Raw genomic sequence first — 15,214 nt, 5'->3', positions numbered from 1 at the left:
AAGGCCATGAAGAACCTAGTGGCAAGACGGGAATAAAGACACAGACCTACTAGAGAATGGACTTGAGGATATGGGGAGGGGGTGGGGTGAGATGTGACAGGGTAAGAGAGTGTCATGGACATATATACACTACCAAATGTAAAATAGATAACTAGTGGGAAGCAGCCGCATAGCACGGGGAGATCAGCTCGGTGCTTTGTGACCACCTAGAGGGGTGGGATGGGGAGGGTGGGAGGGAGGGAGATGCAAGAGGGAAGAGAAATGGGAACATATTGTATATGTATAACTGATTCACTTTGTTATAAAGCAGAAGCTAACACACCATTGTAAGGCAATTATACTTCAATAAAGATGTTTAAAAAAAAACAAACAAAAAAATATGTAAAGAATGTATATGTGTAATACAATTTTTTAAATGGGAGCTAAAAAGAGGAACCGTGAGGCCTCAAATAGTCAAATAAGAAAGCATGGAGGAAAGGAAAGGGGTTCAAGGACAACCAAGCCTTGAAGAAAAGTAAAGAAATCAAAGGAAAAAAGGAAGGAGAGTTGACTCAAAGGGTTGGAAAATTTAGTCCATGAGTTCCCATTAAGAGTGGCGATTTTTCAATCCTGGCTCTTCTATTTACCAACTATTTGAAAGGTATTACTAACCTCTGGACCTCAAGTGTCAATTTCTTTACCTTTCAAATGGGGATAAGAATACCTGATTCACAGGATTTTGTAGGAAGTAAATGAGATCATTTAAGTGACTTGCTTGGTGCCCTGCACATCTGACGGAGCCAACAAACGTCAGAAACGGTTCTAAAATAAAAATTTTAAAAAAACAACGAATGTCAGAAGTACGTCTATTATTCCATGTAAAGCTGAGAAAACTGAGGGAAATGTAATTATAGCCTTCTAGAATATGAAGGGTTTTGAAAGAAAAGATAACTGTTTTCCATGTTCACAGAAGAGATCACCCCTGCACCCCACCCCCCAAAAAAGAGGATTTAAACTGATTTTGGCCGCACCTGATGGTGGCAGTATTGGAAGTTGGAATCCATTTCAGAGAGTTGGAAGCTGGTGGGAGCTAGTGGGGCAGGAGGGGGAGGTCATAAAAAGAGCAAAGATTTGTTATCTCTTTGGACCTATTTTGAAACCGGGGAAAGACTCCTTCTCGGACTAAGATGATAGGATTCTGTAAATATATAAGCTGGTATTTGCCAATAAAAACTTCCTCCTGTGTGGCCCTTTTTATCCAATAATGATTTCCTGCTCTACTTTGGCTGCCAAATGTAATCAGTATATGCCTAAGTCAAATTGCAAGCTTTAGAAATAATGGCTAATGCTCTGATCATTTGCAATAGATTTTAAAGCCAGCTAATGTTTAAGGTTTCTTGGGGTTTCAAACTCAGCTGTAGTTTTGTTTTAACCTTTTCCCCTTTCAACACCTCAGAAATGATCAGCAAGATTCCTCTTTGCCAAGAACCATCTTTTCTCATTAGAGATATTCTTAGTTTCATCTGGAGTCAGAGTCAAATTTTATAATCCTCAGCTTCCGAGATAGCAACCAAATCGTCTCCTGCCTGCAACTGAACATCTTTTCCCACCAGGAAAACCTATTTACCTCTCTTCAACCCCACACCAAGAGTGCCAGCTGCCCAGAGACTGCGAAGTGGAGACAGGTTAGACTGGCCGAGTGTGAGCTGGTGAGGCAAGGGAGGATACAGCATCAGGCACAGTGGGCACTGACCTCCCAACGCTCGGTTCCCCTTGTAACTAATTTGCCTGTGATCTAAACCTTCCCTCTTTGAATTCCCAGGTCCCTAAACCTGGTTTGGCGTCCTGATGGTGGCCTCTGGGTCTGCCCCTCTTCTTACTTCCTGCTTTTCTTAACCCAGATCCTAACTTGTGGCTCTCTCTGTTAGTGATTGCAATCCCCAACACTCGCATCTTGACGGCTCCCTAGCCTTCCAGATCCTGGAGCTTGCCGTGGCTATGAAGGAAGATTCCAAGCCAGCATTTTCCCAGTGTTTTCTGCACCGTCCCAGGGTGGGGACATGCTCCTTAGACTAAATTCTCCCGCAGATTCACAATGTGCAGTAAGTAGCACAATAGAGGTTCTAAGATGTCCTGCAGGAATAAAGGGGGTGGGGGAAATGACCTGTTTTAACTTTGTTTAACCCAGCATTTTCCTATCTAGACTGGACAGCTATTCTTTCATCAAAATGCCTACCTCTCCCATTTTAATCTCCTAAGCCTAAATAGCGATTTAGGATTCATACTGGGTTCAAACCTTGGCTCCAGCACATTCTAAGTCTGTGACTCTGGGCAAGTTCCCTAGCCCCTCTCAACCACAGTTTCCATATCAGGAAATCAGTGCTAACATGAGTTAATATTAGTTATCACCTTGGGTTTTTGTGAGAATGAGATGCATTCCCAGCACATGCTAAGCTCTCATTACAAGCTCTATTTTTAATTAATTCTTTCTAAATAATGCCCACCCCATTACTATATTTGATTCCAGCTAGCCTCCCAGCTTTAAGTCTCTTTCCTGCTCCAGTGATTCCTGCAGGCAGTTGCCAAAGAATTATTCTAAAGTACTGCTTTTATCAGTTCCCTGTGTTCTGAAGTCTTTTTTTTTTTTTTTTTTTTAGGTGAATTAAATTACTTCCAAACTCCTCTGCCTGCCTTTGAAAGTTCCCCGTACCCTGGGAGCTTCCGTCCCCGCTGCTTGCCACCAAAGCCCTGGGTTCCCTGGGAAAAGTGAAGAGTTTCCTCCATCTGCCCTGTCTCCTAACACAGGCACCTGCTGTCCATACACTGCTTCTGTGATACTGGTTCTTGGGAAAACACGCTCCTTTAAATTCACCTCTTGGTAAATCTTCCCTGAACTACACTGGTCCATATTGATGGCTCCCTTCTCTCTACTTCCTGTGGTCTGCTCCACACAATTTAGCCTTTAATTATATGCTGTCTTCCATGGTCCACTAATTGTTTCCTGCTTCTTAGTTTCATCTTCTCAGACAGGTTGTAAACAACTTGAGGGCAGGGACCACATCGTACACTTTTCTTCTTAATAACCCCAGACAGGCACAAGAGTTAGGACCTCATTCATCTTTGCCAAGTAACTGAAGTTAGCCTAACCAGACTGCCAAGGAGGGATCACAGGACTCGTCCATAACTGGTACACACAACCTGAAAGACCTTCAGGTAACCCACACTTGCTACATGTATATTTTCGTTGAACGGAATTCACCTGCTGTCTAAATATTCCCATGCTTTACCAGATTCTCAAAGTATAGATGTAGGAGTTGAGATTCCAAATTCCAAATCCCCTGTGACTTGTTTGTAAATAGTGACGAGGGATGAGGAGTCAGACTCCGCTCTCTTTGGGAGCTGCTTTTCTGTCCTGGGAAGTTTATGCAAATGACGCAGGAGTTGGTGGGAGACTTAATTACTCTCCAGTGAAAACCCAGACGGCTTTTTACCATCTGTTTCTTCAAGGAGAGGCAGCCAAGAGACAGTAACCCTCTGTAAAGTTACAATCCCAGAGGTAAAGTACTTTGGGATCCTTGGATGAAAGGGAGCCTACAGGTCCACGACACTATTATTATTGTCATAAATAATGGTGCTTTGTATTTTATCAAAGGAGCTCAGAGTGGCTTGCAAACATTAACTAATTAACTAATTATGCAGCCAGAGAGACGGAGACACGTCTAAATTCGTTGACTTACCCAAAGTCACATGGAGAGTAGAACCCAGGTCTCCTGACATCCAGTTTGAACAGCCCACGCTGCTTCTCATGATGTATTAAAAATTTTTTTAAGTACGATTTATGATATAAAAATAAACCTTGGGAAAGTAAATGACATCTAACCTTTCAATAACCATCATGTAATAAAACAGCAGAAGTGGGAAAAACATCTTGAAGGAAAGATGTGTGGCTAGAATACTTTAATAAATACACGGCTTTAATCAAAACTTGCCAAAGGGAGCGAGTGACTCTTTACGGAATCTGATATTTAATCATTGCTGTTCTAATGGTTTAAAACAAAGAGGTATAATCCACCAAGTTTTAAACAGAAACTAGTCTAACAAGTTCTATACTTTATTTTGAACTCTATTTCCTTATTTTTTCAGTGTTCTCAAGAAGGTTTTCAACATTTATCAATGTGATGCAAATGTCACATGGAAGATATAAATACTACTCTTCAGATACCTCACATTCTTCCTGATTCAAAGTCATAGTTTAATATTAATGCGATTCAGGAAATTGACAAGGAACAGTGTCTCCAAGGAAACGCTTGGAGGAGGGGGAGGGAGATTTGAACCTGTGATTTGTTTAATAATGAGACACTCTGCTGTTTTGCCACTCTCCACATCACCCGTGAATATGCCAATAGATAAAATGCTCACAGTGTCCTAGAGCAGAGACCCCCATCAGAGAGCCAGCAAATCCTGACCAGATGACACCAGGCCAGTTTCCACTTCAGAAACTCCATGTCACCAATCTTCATATTCCTTTGGTAGTTTTTTATTTCAAAATTGCCCTTCATATAATTGTACGTAGCATTGTATTTCCTAGTATCTGCCCTCATAAAGTTGGTATAAAATGGTACAGTAATCCAACTAATTCTATATCCACCATTAGAAATTTAGGTCACTTTTTCGAAGTTGAGGCATCACACAACAGAATTTTCTAGCAACATCGTTCATCTTCCATTCAAGAAGAAATATTCAGCCTTTTATTTTGACTCACCCATTAGGCTCATACTTAGGCCTTTCTCTGGTGCTTACCAGCACAATGCCTGTGTCCTCAGGAAGAGATATTATAAGGAGACAAAATGACAGCCAGTATGACTAAGCCATACTGTTCACCAAAGAAGGACTAGATTAAAGATGAATACGTACAAACTTGAACCTCATTACTACCTATCAGATAGCCAAGAGCAATTGACCTGACTCCTTTGTGCTTATGTTTCCATTTAAAGAAGAATCAAAACAATACTTTACCAACAGCAAAAAAATGTTAGGCATTTGTGATCCTCACTTATTTTAAGCGCCTGAAAGTCTCTACAAAATGAAGCCTTTATGCAATGACTAAACAAAACAGAAAGAATAATCCTTTTTTTAAAAAAAGAAAAAGAATTCAGATGATTAGTATCAACAGATACTTCACCACCGCTTGACAATTCATCGCCTGACAATTTTCCTCATAGCACACCTTCTCCAGCCAAACACTAGAAAAACCATTTATTTCTGAATATTTTCAGCCTACCAACATCTCATACATTTAAATCTATAAAAGGGACTGACAGCATCTACTGCTTAAAAGAGTTAAATTTTTTTAAGTAATAACATTCCACTTTGAAAATAAAATTGTTGTTACCATGGGCTTATCTGTGCTAATTCCCACTCCTCCCTGATTAAAAAAAAAAAAAAGTAACCTATCAGGATTTAAGCATTTCTTCAAACCAAGCAACCTGTTGAACAACTTCTTAATGTGCCTATCAATCATCTGGTGATAAGAAGAGTTTGCATTCATAATAGCTAGTTGCTAAAATAAATATGAGTTACTATACCTAATTCAATCAACAATGGGACCTCAGAGGTCAGCAAAGAAATAATCAAACAATAAGTATGAATAGGTTGTAATTTTTCTGATTAACAAATGTTCTCCTTGTCATATGATGTTAAGAGCTGCTCAAAGCACTCAGGTAAATTTAGAATGTATGTATTTACTTTGGAGGGGTCTGTGTGCACTCTCCCAATCAGAAACCCATGAGCCTATAAGTTTTGCAAACATCAAGTTTTGCTTTCAGAAAACATTTCTCTGTATGGAATTTATGTTTAACAGGTTCCAGGGCCACAATTCATAGAATCTAACAGAGATCAAATAAAATGTGAATGCTGCTTTACCTTAACTACATTCGTACTCAACCCATCCAAGATTATCTTATAAAGCAGCTGATGTCGTTTGGGAGAGAATAGATACATGTATATGTATGGCTGAGTCGCTTTGCTGTGCATCTGAAACTGTCACAACATTGATAATCAGCTATACCCCAATATAAAATAAAAAGTTTTTAAAAAAAAAGCAGTCGATGTAATAAAACTCGATAATTCCATCTTCTTTTCCTAATTAGAATTATATTTTCCATGCAGGGAAAGGGAGAGATTTGGGTCCTGAGACAGCCATTCCTGCAGCCGCCCTCCCAAATAACCAATGTCAATTAGAGAGTGAAAGGGTCACAGTGAAAAGCTCATCATCCATTGCTCTTAACACAACTTATAATATGACCAAAATGTCAGATCTAGGTTTCTATTGCTTCTGATTCGTCATCTCCACTCCTTCCTTCTCAACCATTTTGAGGGGGATGGCAGCAGTAGCAAGTAGAGTTCAGCTGCAAAATTAAACAGTTAGGCTAAAAATCTTGGAAGGGGGGGAGCGCAATGGCTTTTTAATAAAAGCAAAACATTGGGGAGGCAGACGAGAATGCAAACGAAAAGTATCATCAGGTGAGAATAATTTCTTCCTCTAGTTTAGACACATGACTCCATTGCTACCCCCAAAATCTAAAGTTTTTAAACAGCTGGTTTGTTTAGTTTTGTTTTTGTTTTTTTCATAATAATAGATTTTGAGGACTGAATAAAGAGAAAAAAATCAACGGGATGAGTGGACTGGACAAGTGATTGATTTCATATATTGGTGCTTGAGGCGTCATTATTGGTTCCTGTAGAGAAATCCAGAGGCACAGAGTACCTCGTCTCTCAGCGTCACCAGCTCATTTCAAGCATCTAAGAGTGGTGGGGATTAGGGTCTTAGAAACAGAGAGAACTGAAAAATCTGTCACGTGGCATTTATAAAGGAAGCAACTGACACAAAAAGACTGTTAAATGTCTAGCTATGAAAGCACAAATGTCAGTAGACAGTCAGAGTCTTCTCTGGAAACTAGATTTTAATAGGTTTTTGATTGTCACTTTTATTTCTTCATTACTCACACCTTGGAGGGATTCGCTTTCAAAAGGATTTGCTTAAACTTCCCCCTCAAAATCCAATTTGCAAATACACCTGCAATTGAATTTTCAATATGTACCGTCACAGGTGCTCTCCTTTGTATGCAAAACAGTCCCAGCTCACAAGTCTGCCCATGGCAACCAGGCCAAGCTGCAGAGTCCAGGTGACTGATTCCTGCAACACAGAAAGGGGTAGAAAAATTGAGGCCATTATTCATCTCCTCAGGCTGAAGGTTCACTTGGAGTGAATACTGAATTCTAGACCGACCTTCCAATACTCTAAGTATTGGAACTGAGCTCTGAATAAGCAGATTGAATTTAGATCTCAATTTTATTGGAAGAGATCTGTCCAGAAAGTGCAGGTACTTTCCTGATCCTTAGAAAAAAATACGATGGGTTTAAATGACTATAGACTATGGAATCCACATTTTGTTTATTCTATTTCACAACAGATCAAAATTATGAACTCTGAGTCTATGCCTATCTACTCAAGGTTTTCATCAATAAACAAATATTTTCTGAATGCCTAGTGGGTGCTTGTCTTGCAGCAGGAGCAGAAAGAAATAAAAAGGAAACACTGACTTCCGTGGATAGGCCTGAAATTATAAGATATCTATTAATAACTAAATCTGTGTAACACAGATTCAACCTAGTTGTTAAAAATGAAAAGCTACATAAAACAATTTAGGATTCCATTGCAGTAAGAACTTTATATAATATAGCACCATTGTTTCAATTTTCTTTGAAACAGTTTATTATTTAAATTGTGTTTGAAGTTGTCATTAACTAACTAAATTATAGTATTATAGTAATTTTAAGCATCGGATATCATTCAGGGTAACTTTACTACTGACTATATCAATTTGATTATCAATTTTCAATTAAGCTAACTATTGTAACAGTAGATTATTGTAATATCTTCCCTGGTATCCTTGAAATTTCCTGCAGCACTTCTGATTCATGTGGTTCTTTATTAAAAGGTTAGGACACATTTCCCCCTTTACTACTCAGTAAAATAATACATTTTGAACGGTTATCTTTCACGATACAGGTTTATACTATACTGCCTGATATTTTCTAATTGCAGCCATTTCTCTGTTTGAAATTTTTTTTTTTCTTTCTCAGGCTCCAATTTAATTCCTCTTCCTTTTCCCGCACCTCCCTGCCTTCATATCAATCTGGGGCCCCTTCAATCCGCTTCTTCATTTTTTGCTTCTAGCCAACCCATCCCTAACATCTTAAAATCTACGGCCACACAGTTGCCATTTTATATCACACCAATAAATTACCTTTGGTCCATAGCACCCAACAAAAGCTTCGTAATTACAGGAAGGGGGGAGATGAGAAGTGTATTCATTTGTCACATCATCCCTAGAGAAAAATATTTATGTTTTTAAAGAAACACAAAAGAAAGTTGGTGGTTTAAAAAAGAGCAGGGGGGCTTCCCTGGTGGCGCAGTGGTTGAGAATCCGCCTGCCAATGCAGAGAACACGGGTTCGAGCCCTGGTCCGAAAGATCCCACATGCCGCGGAGCAACTAAGCCCGTGCACCGCAACTACTGAAGCCGGCGTGCCTGGAGGCCGTGCTCTGCAACGTACAACGAAGAGTAGCCTCTGCTCACCACAACTAGTGAAAGCCCCACGCAGCAACGAAGACCCAACGCAGCCTAAATAAATAAATAAATTTATTTATTTAAAAAAAAAAAAAAAAAAAAAACAGCAGGAATGGGCTTCCCTGGTGGCTCAGTGGTTAAGAATCCGCCTGCCAACGCAGGGGACACGGGTTTGAGCCCTGGTCCAGGAAGATCCCACATGCCGCGGAGCAACTAAGCCCGTGTGCCACAACTACTGAACCCTGCGCGCCTAGAGCCCGTGCTCCGCAACAAGAGAAGCCACTGCAATGAGAAGCCCGTCGACACAACTAGAGAAAGCCCACGCGCAGCAACGAGGACCCAACGCAGCCAAAAATAAATAAATTAAATTAAAAAAAAAAAAAAGAGCAGGAAAGAGGAATGTGGGCTGTAGTATTTTAGCAGATTCTTACATCACTCCTAGTATCTGCCTCCATTGTTGGACTTATCACGCTCCATTGTGATATGTATCTGTCTATCCCACTAGATTGAGAGCCCTTTGAGGGCAGGAGCTCTGGCTAGTGTCAGCTCAGCCTCCAAGTAGATAACTAATAAACGTTTGGGGAGTGAGTAAATAAATTCCTTTCTGTTGGAAGACACTGAACCATCGCTCCTACCCATACCGTTCCACCCACTCCGCTCCTATACAATCCTATCTCCCTTCATTTTCCTGAAGGCAACCATCCAGGTGCCCCCCCCACCCCCCCCACCCCCACCCCCACCCCCCGTCAGCCTTTCCTCTGGGTCTCCTGTTCTCTCCGCTAGCAATGCTGGGGGCAGGAAGCCTCCCGTAAAGCCTGACTAGGGTTGCTCACCAGAATTATGCACATCACTAATCTTGATGTCATTGCCTGTCCTTTGGAGAGCTAAGGCAGTCTTCAAAATGTACATGTCCCACTCAATGACCTTTAAGATTCCTAGCAATTCTAGGATTGCGAGATAAAAGAATTCAGGTCTGTTAGTCTTCTTGGAAATTCCTGCTTGTAATAGATGTAGTAGCAAGTCCTAGGGCCTCCAGATTCCGTCTACCTGTTAACCTTGAAAAGCATGAAAGAAAACATAGACTATAAACATAAAATTAAAAGTGCATAGGTAACCCTAAAGAGCAGAGTCAGACCTAGACTGTGGGTCTTTCTTTCCCTCCCCCAGTCGCCACCATATCCTTTTCCCTGGCCCTTTGGCTTACCTGGGAAGAGATTTACACCAAGGGTTTCAACTACCCGTCTGAATGTCAGAATCGCCTGGACACTTCAGATTCAGATTCCTGGGCCTCCTGTGGTCCTCAGCCCCCAGCCACCTCAAATTCTGAGTCAGTGACATTGGAATTGCATCAGGAATGTAGATGTTTAACTAGTTTCCCTGATCATGACATTCAGCCAGATATAGGAACCAGGGAACTAGGGCTAGATTCACTAAAAAAAACCAAGACTTTACCTCCTCTAGGGACCCACAGCCGGCCAGTGAGAAGGTTTCGAGAGCCTCATTTAACTCTTGGCCACTGAATCGAAGTGGTTTTCAGTAGAGCAGTCAGAAGCTAGTGGAAGAAGATAGGGAGTTGAACTCTGCTGAGAAAAGCTAATGAGCTTTCTTGGTTGAAAGAATATAAATACGATTTGGATTTGGTGAGACAAAGAGCCTTACAGAGGCTGGAGAAACGACACTATCAAAGTATAAGCATCAGAAAGAGGTTTTTTTGTCTGAATGGAGAGGACCAGAGAGGGTTTAAGAGCATGAGAGCAATAACAGCAGAGCCATTAACTTGAACATGACAACCCTGGAAGGCTTTTTTTTTTTTTTTTTTTTTTTCCAACAAATGGGTATTGAGCACCCATTTGCCAAGTTCTGTTCAAGGTGCCAGTGGTTCAAGGATCTCCACGGGCGGTCCCTGCTCTGAAGGAGCACGACAAAGTGAGAACCTCTGATATCAGCCACAAGGAATTAACACTCATCCATTGCAATCTCATTTTGCAGGAGAACATGGTAATGGAGCAGATAAGAATTTCTTACTTAGGCTCTGGGATTTTGAGAAAAAGTTTACTAAATGAAAAGTTCACTTCATTTCCCAGTAACATTTTCTTTGGTCAAAGAGGTAAAGTGAAATATTTTCTAATACTACCCCAATTCGCACATGTCTATAATAGCCTCCTGGTCTCCCTGACTCTGGCCTTTCCTATAGCTTTACATACTAACCCATGATTAATCACCCTGGTTCAAAAACGGTCCCTGGCTCCCTGTGCAGAACAAAATAAAACGAATAAAAGAACTGAATCACTTAAATTTACCATCTAGATCCCCAAAGATATAACCTCAATATTCCTTGCTAATATAGCCCCGGTATTCATTCATGCATTCATTCATTCATTTATTCAAGGAGTATTCATTGTACTCTTGCTACTTATTGAGGCTTGAGAATGCAAAAGAGAAAGTAAGACAGCTTTTGCCTTCAAAAAGGTAAAAAATGGAAAAATATCTAAGTAACATAATCATCATGATAAAATAATCATTGGATGATCACACACCAAATGTAGTGGGTCCTTAAAAAGATGAGTCAAGTTTCGGGGGAGGGGATGGAGGAGAATCTGGAAAGGCTTCAAAGGAAGGCATTTTTTTAAGAGCTGAAACCAAAGAATGAAAGTAGAATTTTCCAGGAGGATAAGAGAGGAAAAAGCAAAACAGCATGTGTGAAGACCAGGGCAGTGTCAGGGAATGTGGCAGTTCCTCCCAACTTTTAGTTGGGGGTTCAGTACTGCAGGCCATACTGCAAGATGGGGAAACGTAAGGGGGTGTGACCAGGCAGTAGGTTGGAGACACATCATCATGGCTCTAAAGTTTAGATACTTCTTCTGTTGGTGATGGGGAGACATTGGAGAATTTCGTGCAGGGGAACAACATGATCAGATTTAGAAAGATCATCCATCTCCCAGTAATGTGGACAAGATATAGGGGACCAAGTGCAAAGAAGGATGAGACAGAGGGAAAGTTAGAGGGAGAACAAAGGGGCAGTAGTTCAAGCTGGAGCTGATGAGGGTTTTCCACATAATTCTAGTCAAACCAAACACCCTCTTGTTCCTCATTTAAAAACCACAATTTCCTGTTGTATGGTTTTGTTCTTATATCCAGGAATGCTGCCACCCCCCAACCCTGCCAATTCCACACGTGCCAATTCGGCCCAAATTATTTCTCTCCTACGGGTTTTCCCTAAAATTCCAAAGGGAAATCTCTCTTCCTGTTCGAATGCCTATAACAATCAATATCTCTCTTAAGGCACATAGCACTTTTTCCCTGCGGTATATTTCTTGATACATGTGCAGTGTCTCTTCTGTGACCACAAGCTCACAGAGAAAGGAGCAGAACTTAGGCATCACACAGCTCCGGTGTAAAGCTCACGCCCATGACTACAAAGCTGATTTATAGGGCTTTAGTTACCCCAAGGAGTTTCAGTTTCCTCATCTATAAAATGGAACAAGTAAGACCTATTTTGCAAGATATTTTTGAAGTGTAAATGAAATAATCAATATAAGGCACCAGCATAGAAGTTGACCCTCAGAAGGCCCTCAGTAACTGGTAGTTACTAATACTACAAATAGATTAATCATTTACTTGATGCTGTATCCACGACTGATTTATCTTCAACTCTGCGGCAACACTATGCACAGCGCTTAGTATGAAGCCAGAATTCAGCCTGTATTTGATGAATAAATAACAATAGCTAACATTTTAAGCCCTGACTAAGTGCTAGGCACTGTTCTAAGGGCTTTATGTGAATTATCTCTTTGCTTCCTCACAATAACCTTATAAGGCAAATACTGTTATTATCTCTATTTTACACCTGGAAAGGTGTTGCTTCACTTCTTTCAGAGCTCAGCAGCTAACAAAAGGAGAGAATGACTCACGATTCACAAAGAGGTCTTTTTCCTGGGAAAGCTCATCCATTGGTGAGGTAGATATGGCCAATGTCATGTAATTTGAACTGCTAGAGAGAATCCACGTTCCACAAATAATATGACATCGTTACTTGAAATTCACTTGAAGAATCTTCCATTGAGTTACCAGTGTTGAATGGATTAGAAATATAGTCCTTCTGAATTCTGAATAGTTTCGCCTTTCAGTTAGGTGGCTGTTATGGGATAAATTGTATCCTTCCAAAATTCATATATTGAATTCCTAACTCTCAGTACCTCAGAATGGGACTATACCTGGAGATAGGGTCTTTAAAGATGTAATCAAGGTTAACTGAAGTCATTAGGGTGACCCCAAATTCAACATGACTGGTGTCCTTATAAGATTAGGAAAAACACATACACAGAGGGGAGACTTTGTGACTAGAGCAGGCACTGACTGAGAGAAAAACTTGCAATGCATATATCTGAGAAAGGACTTGCATTAGACTATATTAAGACCTCAGCAGGGACTTCCCTGGTTGGCACAGTGGATAAGACTCCACGCTCCCAATGCAGGGGGCCTGTTCGATCCCTGGTCAGGGAACTAGATCCCACATGCATGCCGCAACTAAGAGTTCACATGCCACAACAAAGGAGCCCGCCTGCTGCAACTAAGCCCTGATGCAACCTAGTTAATTAATTAATTAATTAATTATTTTTAAAAAGACCTCAACACAATAATAAGAAAAAAAATAATTTTTTTCTTCCAGTTTTATTGAGATACAACTGACATACACCACTGGAACCAACCAAATATCTTTCAACAGGTGAGTGGATAAACAAACCATGCTCTATCCACACAATGGGATACTACTTGGCAATAAAAGGAATGAAATGTTCATACACACAACAGGAATGAATCTCAAAATAATTATATAATATATATATCCAAAATAATTCAAAGAAGCTAGACAAAAATGAGTACATACGGTATGGTTTCATTTATATAAAACTCTCAAACATGCAAAGTAGGGACTTCCCTGGTGGCACAGTAGTTAAGAATCCACCCGCCAATGCAGGCGACACGGGTTCGAGCCTTGGTCCAGGAAGATCCTACATGCTGCGGAGCAACTAAGCCCGTGCACCACAACTACTGAGCCTGCACTCTAGAGCCTGCAAGCCACAACTACTGAAGCCGTGCACCACAGCTACTGAAGCCCACGTGCCTAGAGCCCATGCTCCACAACAAGAGAAGCCACTCCAATGAGAAGCCCGCGCACCACAACAAAGAGTAGCCCCCGCTTGCCGCAAATAGAGAAAGCCTGTGTGCAGCAATGAAGTCCCAACGCAGCCAAAAATATAAATAAATAAATAAATTTATGTTTTAAAAAATGCAAAGTAGATAATACTGACAGAAAGCAGATCTGTGTTTGCCTGGGAGAGGGGAGGGGGCAGGAGTGGCAGAGAAAAGAATGTTAATGGGGCATGAAAAGACTTTAGGGTGATGAATATATTCACTATCTTGATGGTGGAGATGGTTTCACAGGTGTGTATACATATTTATATATATATATATATAGTAGGTATATATATGTCAACACATCAAATTGTATGCTTTAAATATGTGCAGTTCACTGTATATCAATTACACCTCAAAAAAGCTGCTTAAAAAGAATCAATCATAATAAAAGCAAGAGCTACGTGGGCCACTTTATTGGTTGGCTCATTCAGAGAGCAGTTTGGGATCATTCTTTTTTTTGTTGTTGTTGGTTGTTTAGTTTTTATTTCATAACCATAAACTTAACTTTACAATTCAGCTAAACTTGGAGGGGAATAAGGAAAATATGGAACCCAAAGAAGTGCAATGAGAGCACAAAGATTATAGGATATTTCAAGCAGATGGGGATGAAGGGGTGCTCTCCTGAGCTACAGAAGGAATGTTCTGGTGGTTAAGATAAAACACAAGTCAAATTTATTATTAGATTTGTCCACAGTCAGCAATGGTGATCTTCTTGCTGGTCTTGCCATTCCTGGACCCAAAGCGTTCCATGGCTTCCACCAATATTCATGTCCTCTTTCACCTTGCCAAAGACCACATGCTTGCCATCCAACCACCCAGTCTTGGCAGTGCAGATGAAAAACTGGGAACCGTTTGTGTTGGGGCCAGCATTTGCCATGGACAAGATGCCAGGACCCGTATGCTTCAGGAGGAAATTCTCATCACCAAATTTCTCCCCATCGATGGACTTGCCACCAGTGCCATTATGGTGTGTGACGTCACCACCCTGGCACATAAATCCCAGAATTATTCTGTGAAAGCAGGAACCTTTATAACCAAAGCCTTTCTCCCCAGTGCTCAGAGCACGAAAGTTTTCTGCTGTCTTTGGAAATTTGTCTGCAAACAGCTCGAAGGAGACACGGCCCAAGGGCTCACCGTCGAAGGCGATGTCAAAGAACACGGTAGGGTTGACCATGGTTGGGCAGCGAGGTAGGTTCCGGGGTGGCGGCGTCTGCAAAGCTGAGATCATTCTCTTTTTTTTTTTTTTAATTTTTATTTATTTGTTTATTTATTTATGGCTTGTGTTGGGTCTTCATTTCTGTGCGAGGGCTTTCTCTAGTTGCGGCAAGCGGGGGCCACTCATCGCGGTGCGTGGGCCTCTCACTGTCGCGGCCTCTCTTGTTGCGGAGCACAGGCTCCAGACGC

General features: G+C 41.0%; 1 pseudogene; it reads right to left on the bottom strand.

Annotated features, from left to right (window-relative positions):
* Window positions 1-14,459: 14,459 nt before the first annotated feature.
* LOC137751956 (peptidyl-prolyl cis-trans isomerase A pseudogene) lies at window positions 14,460-14,984 on the bottom strand (annotated as a pseudogene).
* Window positions 14,985-15,214: the final 230 nt, after the last annotated feature.

The sequence above is a fragment of the Eschrichtius robustus genome, chromosome 18, assembly GCF_028021215.1.
Source record: "Eschrichtius robustus isolate mEscRob2 chromosome 18, mEscRob2.pri, whole genome shotgun sequence".
Classification (NCBI taxonomy): domain Eukaryota; kingdom Metazoa; phylum Chordata; class Mammalia; order Artiodactyla; family Eschrichtiidae; genus Eschrichtius; species Eschrichtius robustus.
This window is presented reverse-complemented; position numbering and strand designations above follow the sequence as displayed.